Below are 16,322 nucleotides of genomic sequence, written 5' to 3'. Positions count from 1 at the left end.
AATTTATGACAAAACAAGAATTAAAACACTTTATAAACTGCAAAATGAATGATTTTGACTATATTAAATTAAAAAAGGTTTTACAATAAAATCAATGTTGCCACAATTAGAAGGAAAGCAGAAAGTTGGGAAATGATCTGCACAACCAGGAATTCTGATAAAGGTCTCATTTCTAAAATATATAGAGAATTGCATCAAATTTAAAATGCCACAAGTCATTCACCAATTGATAGTCAAATGATATAAACAGACTGTTTTCAAATGAAGAAATTCAATGCTCCAAATCATTATTTATTAGAGAAATGCAAATTAAAACAACAATGAGGTATCATCTCACACCTATTAGATTGACCAAGATGAGAAAAAGGAAAAATTATCAATGTTGGAGAGATTGTGAGAGGATTGGGACATTGATGCATTGCTGGTTGAGTTGTGAATGGCTGCAACCTTTCTGGAGAGCAATATGAAAGTATGCCCAAAGAGCAATAAAACTGTTCATACCTTTCAACCAAGCAATTCTAATTCTAGTTCTATATCCAGAAGAAATTGTAAAAAATGGGAAAAGTCCTATATTTCCAAAATATTCATAGCAACTCTTTTTGAGGTCACAAAGAATTGGAAATTGAGGGAATGCCCAGCAATTGGGGAATGGCTAAGCAAATTATGGTGCATGAAAACTATGGAATACTATTGTTCTATATGAAAACCATAAATGGCTGAACTCTAGAAAATCATGGAATGACTTACGGGATCTGATACTGAGTGGACGAAGGAGAACCAAAAGAACAATGTACATATCAACATTGTGAGATGAACAACCTTGAGGGAAGCAGCTCCTCACAGCAGTCCAGAAAGCTAGGACAACTGTATTTGACTGTCTGTGGACTATATTATCCCCATCCAGGGGAAGAAAAACAAAACAAAAAAAAACCCTTCCAAATCTGATGAACACTTCATAAAATTATCTCTTATGTATCTCTTTCCCTTAATCTTACTCAGACCAAAAATTATTAATTTGTAAACACATTTATCAAAATATGTTTGTACAACACTAACTTGACTGTTTGCCACTAAGGGGAGGAGGGTGGGAAGGGAGGGTGGAAGTAGTTTTTGTAACTTAAAAATATACATGTAGATATGGATGAAAAAAAATAAATAAATTTAAAATAAAAAGAAATAAAGTACCTCAAAAAAAAGGGTCATTAGTGAGAAGTTAGGTGGTGCATTGGACAGAGCACCAGCCTTGGAGTCAGGAGAACTTGAGTTCAAATCCAAGTTCAAATCCACTTAATAATTACCTAGCTGTGTGATCTTGAGCAAGTCACTTAACTCCATTGCCTTGCAAAAACAAAAAAATTAAAATAAAATAAAGTCAATGGTGACATAATGTCTAATTTTAGATAGAGAAACATATTGAGTGAATGGGGGAACCTCTGCAGTTATACTGGTGAGAAACAAACATGCATCAGCCTCCTTCTCTACCCTAGGATCCTAAAAACTAATTTAGGAAGTAGCAGTATTGCCTATGGACAGCTAGATGGTTAAAGTGCTAAGCCAGGAGTCAGGCAGACTCCTCTCCCTAAGTTTAAAGTCAGCCTCAGACACTCAGTAGCCATGTATCTGTATCAAGACAACTCCATATGGGATCCTAAAGAGCCAGAAATGATTGAAATGACTGAACAACAGCAAAAGCATGGCTGTAGATGTGACTGTGCTTTCTCATTGTGGAAAACCTCCAGACTTACCAGTGAGATTCTAGGTTGTATTGTGTGAGACAACTCAGAGTCAAAGGAAAGACACATGAGCACCATATTGAATGACATGGCCAGGTAATCCTCCATGTAGAAATGGGATCAAGGTCACACCTGGGACATAAGACCAAGATACCACTTTAAATATTCCTTAACAAATTGCCTCCCATAAAAAATAAACACATATACAATTTAAATTACATAGGTATATCCGAGGCCACCTCACTCTGCACTTGATAAACAAAAATACACCCTGTCTGATTCTGACAAATCACACATTTTACTCATTATATTTGGTATGTTGGAAATGACCAATTCTCAGGTTACTTCCAACTATGTAGTGACCAATTGCTGATAGGAATTAATGATTGTTTTGGAATGTTAAACCCTGAGTGATCACTTGTTTAACCCCTGCCCCAACCCATAACAATGCCAGAGAGGCAAGGTGCTGCAATAATTGAAAAGAAAAAAGCCTTTTTCCTTAGGTTTCTCTTAACTTCAGCTTCCCTGGGAAGCACCATGTGACTCCAGTAAAGAATAAAGCTATTATAGATACTTTTCCCAAATGGAAGCTAATGCAGAAGGTCACAAGTAAGTACCTTATGTTTGCCCTTTCCTTATTTTAGAGTAACAATTATCACTGGTAGAACATGTCCAGAATTAGAGGTAACTTTGTGAGTTCATGATACCTAGAAGCCATGTTAAAGACAGAAAATGAATGGAAGTTGGGATAGGGAGAGAGAGAAAAATAGGAGGCATTACACCAGAGTTTTTGGAAAGAATCATCATCATTAATAAGAAAAGGATTGTCCCAAGACTGGACACTTTATACTATTGTATAAATAGTACCAGACTTAAGTGAAATCTAAAATGCCTAATTAGCAGTGCTACAAATTATTTTATTTCTGATAAGCCTCCCAGCAAATTGAAGCAATAGTTAGGAGTTCACTTATTGAATCTTGTTTAATTCATTCTGTTAATACATGTTTATGAGAGATCTATGTTTACCATTTCTTTTCTGTCAGTGGGAATAAATTACCTTTTCCATACCTGATTCATGTTGAGTATCTTTTTTTTCCTGCTCCCCTCTTGGGTGAAACCCTGGAGTTGTGAATAATAATCTAAGTTATAGGTAAATCGTCTCTGGGAAGAGCAGGGTGGGGAAAATAAATAAGCTAGTAAATATGAAGATAGGGACACTACTCTGTCCCCCCTCCCTTAAAACTTTCCCTCAGTCCTGAACTAGTCCAACTCTATACCTACTGGACAGATCATATGCATATACAATAAGGCAGTGGCTACAGTATAACCAAGCTCCTGAAGTGACAGAAATAGTTTTCAAAGTTGGATAAGGGAAAAGATTCACTATAGGACAAGATTTAAAGAAATACAAATGCTAATATATGTATATATATTTATATTTATATACATATATATATATAAAACCAGGTTATATATATATATATATATATATATATATATATATATATATATATATATATATATATATAAAAACACACACACATATGAAACACACTCCTGAAGTGACAGCAATAGTTTTCAAAGTTGGATAAGAAAAGAGATTCACTATAAGACAAGATTTAAAGAAATACAAATGCCTATATGTGTATATATATATATATATATATATATATATATATATATCTTCTCACTAGATTAAACTGTTATCAGTTACTACTTGATATAGTCATCCTCTAGGGTTCTTCCAAAGATTAAAACTTCCTCTGAACTTTCTCTTAGGGAATTAAGTCTTCTCTGCTAATCATAGTAAAGCTTCTTCACAGCTTGTGAGCAGCAACCATCTGAAACTTTGCCATTTCTTTTATTTCAGGTATACCTAAAGTCTATAATGAGCTATTTACTATAATCATTATAGTCAGAACCTTAATTAGTCCTATATCTAACCATTCCTGGTGGACATCTAACCACAGTTCCTAAGTCTATCCTGCTGGGTGAATTTTACCCTCTGTATCATGTAAGCATCATTGCCCACTAAAACAATGAAATACTAGGTCAGGTCAACTAATTGGTTACAGTATGGATCTCTTTTGATATTCTTTTTTCCCTTCAAACTGGAGTTGTTTTAGCAGCTATGTGTAACTCAACTCCTTTCTCCTTTGAGATTAGCATGAAAGTTAATTTGCATTGGACAATTAATACCATACTTGATGAAAACCCTTCCACTTCTGAAGCTTTTGTGATTTAGCTTCTCCCCAACCCAAACTGTTTCCTATTGAACATTTCAGAATGTTTTGAAATCTATTTCTCATGTGTAAAATGAAAGATTTGAAAAGTTTCTTCAAAGAGGTCTCCTCTAGCTTTCACATCCTACATGCTAACATTCTACTGCTCAGGTGCCTTCCAGCTTCTAATATTCTACAATGGAGCAAAAATGGGATATTTTACAAATAAAAGTAAATCCTGTTTTTCTGACACTAACTAACCTCCTGATAGCGGCCCCTGGGAAGTTCCTGAAAACATTCACATTCCACAATGGGAAATATTTTGCATGAAGTGAACATTTGTCTTATTGCTACTTTAATGGTATTCAATAGTTTTCTCCAGGCTGAGTTTTCATTTCTTTAAAGCATATTGTTGGAGACTGCTCTTAAACAGCTTCTAGCCCTACCCCCTTTCCTCCTGTTATTGACTTCGAGCTACTTCTACTGGATTTGTCTTCATTATACCTAATCTAGAAACAATGGCAGTATCAAAGCAAGTCCCATAATCCCTCCACCACCACCACCACCACCATCATCATCAGCTGCTCTTTATGTGGATCCTTTTTTCTATTTGGGATCCTGGAGCCATTTGTTCCTTCCTAGACCTAATATGGAAAATATAGAAAATTAAACACATTGAAGAAAAGGTGCTCCAGTAGAAAAAAGGAACATCTTTCTTGAGAGTCAGAATTGCATTTTCCTTAGATTCCCTAGGAACAATTCTGTTGTTGTGGTCTGTATGCAAACCTCTCTGGATTTCAGTTTCCTCATCACTAAAGGGAAAGAGTTAAATAAGGAGACTTAAAGTACTTTCCCATTCCAAATTTGTGATGTTATGAAAAGAGGTTAAAATTTTATTTTTGTCCAGAGGTTATGGTTCAAGAGAAGAAGCACACCTCAAAAACAACTCAACTATGTTTTTGGGGGGGGGGGGTTGGTCTATATTTTCTTTTACAAACTGGAAATATGTTTTGTAAGACTATACAAGTATTACCTATTTCTAATTGCTCACCTTCTCAATGGGGATGGTGGGGTGGAGGAACAAAGATAATTCAGAACTCAGTTTTTAAAATGAATGTAAAAAATTGTTTTTACATGTAACTGGTGAAAAATAAAATATATTCCTCTTCAAAAACAAATTCAGCTTCATAAGATAATGTCATTTTTCAACCTGGTTCACCAGTAGCTATTTGAATCAGGAAATCTTGGTCAAGCAATGCTGTAACTTAATCTCTCTGGCCTCAAAGCTTTTATTATGAAATAAGGATTAGATTAGAAGTCCTCTGAGGTCCCTTCCAGTTCAAGGTTTATAATCTTAGATCACAGTCAAGAAACATATTGTCGTTGAAGTCATTCATGATTTTTATAATCAAAATGAATTTCGTTCTAAAATAGCTCTGTGTAATAAAAACATAATTGGATTTAGAAATTTAAGTCTTAGTTCTAACACTTACTATGTATGGAACTTTGGACAAGTTACTTAATCATCGTGGCCTCATTTTACTCATCTGTAAAATAAAGAGACTGGACTTAACAGGTCTCTTACAGTTATAAATCCTGTGATCTAATTACTGTGATTTGCTATGATATCTTATATAGACATCAGTTATTATTGCTACTTAAATGTCCACTGAAATAATGAGCTTGAGTATTTTAGCAGAAATATAAGAACTTTAGATACTTGTGAATATTGTGACATTCCAAGAAATTCTTTTAGAAAGATAGAAACAAATTTCAAAAATTTTCCTAGTACTTGAAGAGTGGTAGAACACCTCTTTGGGAATGACCTTCAAAGTTCCATAACAGGAAAAAAAATTGATCCCTTTGTTTTAACATCCAACCATATTCGGGTATCATAGCTCTATTCTTCATGAACTTGATTCACCAGATTTGACTATGAATGACATCAATTAAATCTAGCTTCGAAGAAAGAAATTTTGTTAACACAGAAGTTATGAAAAAGATAGATAGATATAGATAGATATTTATTTATATATATATGTGTGTGTGTGTGTGTGTGTGTGTGTGTGTGTGTGTGTGTGTATGTATATATGTATGGGTATGGGTATAAATACATATATTTATGTTTAGCAGGCTATTGGACTTGAAGATAAAACTTGGGTTGAAATCCTGCCTCAAATACTTATTAACTCTTTGAGCATAAACAAGTAATTCATCTTTCTAAGCCTCAGTATCCTCAGATGTAAAAAGGAATACTGATAATAATGCTTGTGAAGTTGTCTCATAGGTTTGTCACAAGAAAGTGTTTTTTTGAACTTTAAGCTTCTATAGAATATGAATTGTCAGTATTAATGTTCTGTAAAATGCTGAAGGTCATGTCCAAAGAGAAATCCTATCAAATCCCTGTTATTTCATTGGCCTATGAATTCCCTTTAACAATTCAAAGCAGCACTTTCTCTACAATCTGTAATCTTATAGAGTTACCTAGAAAAGAATATGGGTTTACAATAACTCTGACAAAATTGGACCATACAAGCCCTAAATTTCCTTCCAACTATAATACTATGATCCAAAGGGGAAAAAATTTAGCTCCCAAGGGTGCTACTTTGAAAGGTACAATACTTATTTTAGTACTAGATCTGTTTATGACAGGATATTTTGTTAAATAATTTATCATGAATTTTAAAGGATTTACTAAGCTTAAAAATTATTACAATATTACATAATAGTCATTTCTCCCTTGTCTACATAATAACAAAAAGGCATTTCTCTGTTGAACAAACCATCCAAGATAATTATTCAATATTCAATTGAATGTATACTTATCAATTTGAAAGTTCCTTCAGTGATGCATGTGGCAACCCATCTATGACTTTGGGTCTCATCTCTCATTTCCCAAAAGTTTAGTCATTCATACATAAAGACTGTCCAAAATTCCTTAGATGATATAACAGAAATAACCATTAAGGGGCCATATGATAATTTATATCAATCAAAGGCTAAAATTAGAATATTCAAACCTGTATGAGAGAAGAGATCCAATGAGGAGTCCAGGATGAAGAAGAATTCCTGTAAATGGTGAAATCCTCCAGAAGTTTCTGTTTGAGAATATCACATTCATTGTGTCAAGCCTCAGATCATCTCAGAGATTTCTTGAAGGTTTTTTTTTAACAATGATTCATAGGATTTTGACCTATTTATTTAGAGAAGCCCAAGTAGATGAAGGACATCAATGAAAATTCCAAGATAATTGAAAACTAAAGATGCACAAATACATAAAATATGTCTTTTATACCTAGAGTATTAAAAGTCAACCCAGGTGATTCTGCTTAAAGACAAAAACAGATTAATCATAATAGCAATGGAGAGCAAGACTTATTTTAATAGCCTAGTGAATCCCTTTAGCAATTCATATCATGAATTTCTCTACAACCTATAATTTTATAGAATTATCTAGAATAGAAGATGAGCCTATGAAATTCCCAAGTAAGACCCAAAATAGATTAAAATGTTATTAGGAAACGTTTAATAAAATATACAAGAATACAATAATGTTAATTTGTGTGTAAGCAAAGATAATGTTAATTTGTGGTTTTCTAAGTCAATCTACAAGCTGGAGTTTGACACCATTAAACTAGAGTGAAGTGACTTGCCCAGGATTTTGCAGCCACTGTATGTCAGAAGCAAGACTTGAAATCTGGTGTTCCTGGTTTCAAATCCACTGTCTCTTTCTACTATGCTATCTAGACTGTATCTTGTAATTCAATCAATTAATTATAGTTATATTAAGTGAACTTTGTATCTCTAACCTGAACCTGGAGGGAGTATAATGTTATAGAATGTATTGGATTAGATATAGAATAATAAGTTTTAGAAATAGAAATAAATTCCTACTTCTAGCTCCAGTACTAACTTAAGACCCAGATATGCTTCTAAGTTCTCAAAAATGTCACGTACCCAACCAAAAGCCTACTGGGGTGTTTTTTTTAATCACTTGGATTACATGAAGAATTTGACATCATTTTTTCTGAAAATTATAACCATTTTCAGAGAAGTGACCAAATAAGGAAGAGAAGTTTTCAAACACAAGGAAAGCTGAGTAAAAAGTGGACCTAGTTTCCCAGCATGAGCTGCTAAATAAAAGCAGAAAATTCACTAGCACCTGTCTTTTGAGAGCAGGTAAGAAATGTGGGAAATCCTCTCTTATCACCCCAGGGAATCATCTTTGGAAAGAAATTCCAAATGATCACTCAGGATTTCTCACTAGAACAAGAAGTCTCTGTGGCTTTAAAAAATGGTCATTTATAACACTAGACAGAGAAGGGTATTAGACCATGAGCTTCCAAAGGTCAGGGACTCTGTTAAGGGGAAATCTTTATTTTTTAGCTAAAATATACTTCTGCTTCTTCTACTTCTGCTGCTGCTTCTTCCTTCTTTTTGTTCTTTGTTTTTCTTCTCACCTCACACAGCATTTTCTGTTGTTCCTTTCAAACATTCAAACACTTTCAAACATTTAAGTAATAGTGTGTATCATAGTTATCTGTTCTAGTGTCTTATCCCCTACTAGATTGTAAGCATCTTGAAGGCAGGGACTGTCTCATATCTAAACTATGCCTCTTCCCCAGTGCCTAGTAGTAAATCCTTTACATGGTAAGTATCTAATGAATGTTTGTTGAATGAATGAATAATGGTGCCTGTCCTATCACAGCTGCTACATATTAAACATTAGATTCAGATATAAAGGCAAATCATTGTTCTTCTGATACCAGTAGTTTTACATTTATTATAATGAAAGAAGTGAATGGGAAATCTGGTTTCCAGTCCTGGTTCTGCCACTAACTCCTCGTTGACAGTCATGATAGTTACCACTTTAGTTATCACTTTCCTCCTTTGTCAAAAAGGAGGAATAGGAACAAAATGAACTTTTGGGTCCCTTCCAACTCTGAGAATCCATTAATCTATCATATTCTTTGCATTTGTATTCAGTGTCTCAAGTCAAATACTTAACTGATATATCAGACAGAGCACTGGAAGTGGAATCAAGGAACTGTATTCAAGGCTCAGTTCTATCATTTACTTGCTGTGGCACTTTAAGCGAAATAACACAGGCCTTCTCCTCTTGGAGTGTGAGTGTCCTGGTTTATAAAATGAAAATAATAATACTAAAACTACTTTGTTATCACACAATTGTAGATTTAGAAGTAGAATGAAATAACCAATAGGTCATCAACTTTAGCCCACACCGTGTTCATCTGAGGAGTTTATTTCACAGTGCTTTTATGATATCTGCTTGCCTAGTTTGATGAGCTCTTTATAATAATGTTTGTCCTTAATTTTCGAAGAAGACCACAACATCAGAGAGGTGATGCCATGACAAACACATGAATTTGATTTGAGTGAGGAGTTGCTGTGCTAAGTCACCCACCAGCCTCACTTTCTCCTCCAGAGCCTTCTGGGTCTGGTGTCCAGATATGAATCAAGGTGACTGCCCTGGAAGTGAGGCAATCAGGGCTAAGTAATTTGCCCAAGGTCACACAGCTGGTAAATGATAAGCATCTGAGGCTGAATTCGAGCTCTTATCCTCCTGACTCCGAGCTCTCATCCTCCTTACTCCGAGCTCTCATCCTCCTGACTCCAAGGCAAGTGCTCTATCTGCTGAGCCACCTAGCTACCCTGTGAGCTCTTTAAGAATAGAAGTGATGTTTTATATCTCTTAAGGTCATAGGAACTTAACCCTGGAAGCAATATTATCATTTAATCTAACTCCTTCATTTTACAGATGAGTAAATTGAGACCCATGAAGGTGAAATAACTTGCCAAAGATCTGACAGGTAGCAAATAGCAGAACACGGATTCAAACCTGAGTTCTTTCACTCTAATTCCAGTTTTTTTTTCCCTACTGAATCCAAATATCCACAATTGATTATATAATAGTTTGTAGTACCCTCAAATTATTTGTTGTATGTAAATTTCATTTTAATAATGACTGTAAAACCTCAGAAGGCAATGACTCTGTCTTATCCTGTCTTCTACATAATTCCTTGGTGTTAGTAAAGGATTTGGTATTAGTAGGCATCCATTGAAAAAGTGAATGAAAGATAATCTTTAAACTGGATAACTTTATTAAACTAGAAAACAAATTCAAACCCCAATACATTTGGCTTTAATGACCCTCATTATAGAAGTAGTTTTCCCTTCTTGAGTCATACCTTCTGTGAGATTCCAGTTCCAATGAATGCAAGTTATTCCATGGGAATTAGAAGGAGGATCATCACATACAATAGCTTCCCTCCCAGACCCAATTGTTGCCCTATCCCAATCTAAAGAATTGTGTCTAAACACTTAAGAACACTAAAGAAAGCCTGTTCACTCCATTTGCCAGTACTAAGACTCCCCTTCTACCTTTATTTACAGTCCTTTGGTGGCCTGTTTGTCCCTAATAATAGGAAACAGATGTGATTTCAGAAGTTATTTCAGACAGACTGTGCATTAAGTGCTTTCTTCCTAACTAAGGTCATGAAATCTCAGACATAGAAAAGAATTACGAAGGTCCTAGAGAAGTGGAAATATGACCAGATCCAGGGACCCCATTAAATTCACCCCAATCTTTTGCCCCTGTATTGACAGAGATGCATAGCATGTTCCTGCCAATAGGCTTGAATTAAACAAAGTATTATAGGAAAGCATTTTTCTTAGTATGTTAAAGAATACAAACAACAGTTGCACAAATTTTATATTTATTTTTTTTTTCTTCCTGAGATATAAGGCCATGGAATGGAAACTTTCAACACAGTAAGAGAGCCTGTGAGATCAGCTTCAGCATACACACTCATTGATGCTTGCCCTGCCCCCCCCCAAAATGGGAAAGGCTTCAGAGATTACCATTTTCTCTTTCCACCTCAGTGGTCAAAATCGTTGTCAAGCAGAAGTAACCCATTTCTTCTTATTAATAAAAGATTTTCTCCTTGAAGAAAATGCTAATGAACAATTCTTCCCAAACAAATGAAGATAGAATGAATTTAATTATGACCACATTCAATTCTCTGGATATGGACTTGTTCTCTCTGCCCAAGAATGGGCAATTGATAAAAAGGCTAATTTTCCAGCAGTACTGGCCAAAATCTGCCTAGTTTCCCACACCTACCCCCAAATTCACTGCAACAACAATCAACTCTTTACAGTCTTCATCATCTGTAGCCTTTATGACTGGACCTTTATCCCAGCTGGGTCTTGTTAGTCTGAGTCCAAGGCAACAAGAGAAGAAAATCATGGTTAGAGTGGAAAAAAAAAGATCAGACTTTAATTCTGGAGATCTGAACTCATATCCCTACTCCAGTAATTATTGACTTCAGTTCTGAACAAGTCTGTTGCTTCCTACAAGCTTCAGTTTTCTCAGCTATTAAAATGGGCAAAATTATGTCTATATTGCCTACCTCACCAGACCATGAAGAGAAAAGCATCTTTATAAGACTGAAGTGCTACAGAAATGTGAGCTATTATGATCCTCGAATTATAAATCAGCAGAATGAGGTCTAGCTTTTGTCCTAACAATAAATATCTGAATGGACACTTTCTTGGTCACAGTTTCCCCAAATGTAAAATGAACAGGTTTAGAGTCCATGGTATTGAAAGTGTTTTCCATATTTTAAAAATATATGAAAATATATAAAAATATAAAAATCAAGTTTTGGGTGTTTTTCCCTTACTTTGTGGGCAGGGATTCTAATGAAAGGAGAAAATACAAAAATGAACACAGAAAAGTAGAGGGGGTGGGAGAGAGGAGTATGGTAGAGTCAGTCTACAGGGTCAGTAGGGTAACCTGTATATATTTCAGAAAACCTGAGAACGGATGCCAAGTGAGCAGAATAAGGAGAACATTGACCATATTAACAGCAACATTATATGATGAGCCACTCTGACAGATTTAGCTCTTCTCAGCAAAACTATGATTCAAGATAATTCTAAAAGAATTGGAATGGAAAATGCTATCTACAAAGAAAGAACTATTAAGGCTGAATGCAGACCAAAGCATATTAGTGTCACTATTTAATTTTTTTTATTTTTCTTTCTTATGTTTTTTCCTTTTACAACATGACTATTATAGAAATATGTTTAACATAATTGTACATGTATAACCTAGATCAGATTACTTGCTCACTGGGGAGGGGAGAGGGAAGGGAAAGAAGGAGAAAAATTTGAAACTCAAATCTGATAAAAATTAATTTTGAAAACTATCTCTACAAGTAATTGGGAAAAAATAAAATACTATCAACTGAAATTCAGTTTAGTTTTTTTAGTGAAGAAAAATAAAAAAGGAGAATAAGAAAGAAGAAAAAGAAAAAGAAAAAGAAAAGAAAGAATAACAAAGAAGAAGAAAAGTATGGCCTGAGTTTGGCTCTTCAAATGGAGGTCCTGAAAGAGATCAGTGAATCAGAGGGAGAAACTGCAGAGGCAGAAGCTATTTCTAATATGGTATGATGGTATACTTAGAGAACCCAAGAAAAACATCTTTAAAGCTCCTTGAAACAATCAACAAGTTCAGCAAAGTATCAGGATATAAAATTAAGCTGATGATTATATAATAGTTTGCAGTATCCTCCAATTACTTGTTATGTGTAAATCTCATTTTAATAATGACTGTAAAACCTCTGAAGACAATGACTCTGTCTTATCCTGTCTTCCTCATAATTCCTTGGTGTTAGTAAAAGATTTGATATTAGTAGGCATCCAATGAAAAAGTGAATGAAAGATAATCTTTAAACTGTATAAAAAATCATCAGCATTTCTATATATAAACAATAAAGCCCAAGAGCAAGAGATAGAGAAATTCTATTTAAGGTAACTATAGGGGCAGTTAGGTGGCACAGTGGCTAGAGTACCAGTCCTAGAGTCAAGAGGATCTGAGTTCAAATCTGACCTCAGACACTTAATAATTATCTGTGTAACCTTGGACAAGTCACAACTCCATAGCCTTAAATAAATAAAAAAAATTTAAAAATAAAAAAATAAAGTAACTATAGACAACAGAAAATAGTTGGGAATCTACCTCCCAAGACAAACCATAAACTGTATGAACACAATTATTAAGCACTCAAATAAAATCAGATCTAAATAATTTGAAAAATGTCAATTGCTCATGTTAGATAAAGCTAATATAATAAAAATGACAATTCTACCCAAATTAAAATATTTATTCAATGCCATGTCAATCAAATTACCAAATAACTATTTTACTGAACTAGAAAAAATAAAAAAATTTATGTGGAGCAACAAATGGTCAGGGATAGCAAGGAAATTGATAAAAAAATAAATGTTAAAGGAAGGTAGACTAGCTTTACCAGATCTTAAACTATACTATAGAGCAGCAATCATCAAAACTGCCTGGTACTGGTTAAGAAATAGAGTAATGGCTCTATGGATTAGGATAGATTCAAAAGAAACTTCAGTAAATTACTACAGCAATCTATTGCTTGACAAACCTAAGAAACATCAGTTTCTGCGATAAGAATTCACAATCTGACAAAAATTGCTGGGAAAACTGAAAAATAGTATGGCAAACATTAGGCATAGATTCACATCTCACACCCTATGCCAAAATAAAGTCAACATGGGTACAGGATTTAAATATAAAGGGCAACACCATAGATAAATTAATAGACCAAGAAATACTCACCTATCAGATCTATGGAAAGTAGATAAATTTATGACAAAAGAAGAAATAGCATAAACTATAAACTGCAAAATGAATGAATTTGACTATTTTAAATTAAAAAAGGTTTTGCACTAATAAAATCAATGCTGCCAAAATCAGAAGGAAAGCAGAAAGCTAGGAAACAATCTTCACAACTAGGAATTCTGATAAAGATCTCACTTCTAAAATATAGAGAGAATTGCATCAGATTTATAGTCATTCCCCAAATGATACATAGTCAAAGGATATGAATAGACAGTTTTCAAATGAAAAAATTAAAACTGAATATAATCATATGAAAAATGCTCCAAATCATTATTGATTAGAGAAATGCAAATTAAAACAACTATGAGGTTATCACCTCACACCTCTCAGATTAGGTAAGATGAGAAAAGGGGAAAATGATCAATTGGAGAGGTTGTGGGAATTTTGGGACATTGATGCATTTCTGGTGGATTTGTGAAAAAATTCAACCATTCTGGAGTGCAATATGTAACTATGCCCAAAGACCAATAAAAATGTTCATTCCCTTTGACCCAACAATTCCAATTCTAGGACTATATCCAGAAGAAAACATAAAAATGGGATAAGTTGAACATTTCCAAAATATTCATAGCCACTCTTTTTGTAGTGGCTAAAAATTGGAAATTAAAGGGATGCCCGTTAATTGAGGAATGGTTAAACAAGCTAAGGTACATGAATACTGTGGAATATTATTATTCTATAAGAAACCATAAATGGGTTTGACTTACAGGATCTGATGCTGAATAAAGGGAGAGGAACCAATAGAATGTACACTGCTTCCATCAAGGTTGATAGAACAATACTGTGAGATGATCAACTTTGATGGTAGCAGCTACTCTCAGCAGTTCAGAGAGCTAGGACCATCATATTCAACTGACTATGGACAATGCTATCTCCATCCAGAGGGGAAAGAAATAAAACAAAACAAAAACAAAAACAAAAATCCAGCCCTTCAGAATCTGATGAACACTTTATAAAAATTATCTCTTAAGTGTCTCTTTCCCTTAATCCTAATTCCTCATACTGAAAATGACTGATCTGTAAACATGTTTATCAAAAATATGTATGTACAATATTAACCTGTTTGCTACTGAGGGTAGGGGAGTGGAAAGGGAGGGTGGAAGAAAATTTTGTAACTTAAAAATATGCACATGCATATGAATAAATGTAAAAAAAAAGAGATGAACCTTTGGAAAAGAAAAGAAGATATCCTGATAAAATATCCTCCTTTCTCTGCTTGATTTTCATTCTTCCACTATAGGATCCAGAGAAGCATGAAAGCATTGAATCTGTTTTATGAGTCAAGCTAAAAAGAATAATCATAATATTTCAGAAATAGACCCTGACTTAGTGTCAGAAAACCTGAGGTCAGGCCCCAATTCAGGTACTTTCTAATTGTCCAACTTCTTCTCTGTGGTTCTCTGTTTCTTCATCTGTAAAATGAGATCATTTAGTTCAATTTCCTCTAAGGCTCAAATTCAATGATTCTATAAGGGCATTGAAAAGGGTAAAAGGAACTGGAAAGGAGAGATGACATGTACCAGTAATGATCACCATTAAGGTCAGAATTATTCTGTTATTGCAGAAGGTTATAAGTAACAATAGGTTAAATGGAACGGTCAAGGTGCTAGGTCCATGTTGGAGAGAACACAAAATAAGCAAGAGTCAAGGTGACCATGGGTTCAAAAGGCATGAGAGCAGATACATAACTTCAACAAATATTCCCTACTCATTAAGTTCAAGGCACTATGCTAGGTTCTTGGGATTCAGTGGGGAAAAAATAAACAATAAGCCTGTCTGAAATAGCTTCTGAAATCACATCTGTTTCCTATTATTAGGGAGAAACAGGCCATCAAAGGACTATAAATAAAGGCAGAAAAGAAGTGTTAGACTTGGTAAATGAAGGGAACAGACTTCTTTAGTGCTCTTAAGTATTTGGACATCACTCTTCAGATGGCGATATGACAGCAATTGGGTATGGGAGAAAAGTCATCCTATGTGATGATCTCCCTTCTAATTCCCATGGCATAATATACCTTCATTGGAATTGGATGCCCCATAGGAGAAATGACTCAAAAAAGGAAAGCTGCTTCTGTAAAGAGGATTATTCAAGGAATTTATATTCTACTAGGTATGGACACAGGCAAACTATCTATCTATCTATCTATCTATCTATATATATCTATATATATATATATATACATATACATATACATATATTATATTATATATATATATATACATATATTATATGTATATGTAATATACATATATTATAGCATAATTTGAAATGGGATAGAGATTTCATGGAAGATGTGGCATCTAAACTGAGCAGCCTTGAAGGGAGATGACAGGGGGGATAGGACAGGGAATAAGGGAGGGAAGGAAAGGGAGAGGAACCAAGAGAAGAGAAAAGGAATAAGAGGAGAGAATTTATTTCTTGCAAGAAGCCTGACTTATGGATGTGTAAGTATGAAAAATGGAATGTGAAATTCAGAGAGGTGCTAGTAGTACATTCTGTGTCAGCATAGGAAGTCAATAACTTAATGACAATCATAATCATGACTCATTTCTCTAGGATTTTATACTTTACAAAACACATTCTTCACAATGACTATATAAGACACTTTTTGTTTTTTTTTAACATATTTT

Source organism: Macrotis lagotis, chromosome 1 (genome assembly GCF_037893015.1).
Source record: "Macrotis lagotis isolate mMagLag1 chromosome 1, bilby.v1.9.chrom.fasta, whole genome shotgun sequence".
Lineage (NCBI taxonomy): Eukaryota > Metazoa > Chordata > Mammalia > Peramelemorphia > Peramelidae > Macrotis > Macrotis lagotis.
The sequence above is the reverse complement of the archived record's forward strand: the minus strand, read 5'-3'. Positions refer to the sequence as shown.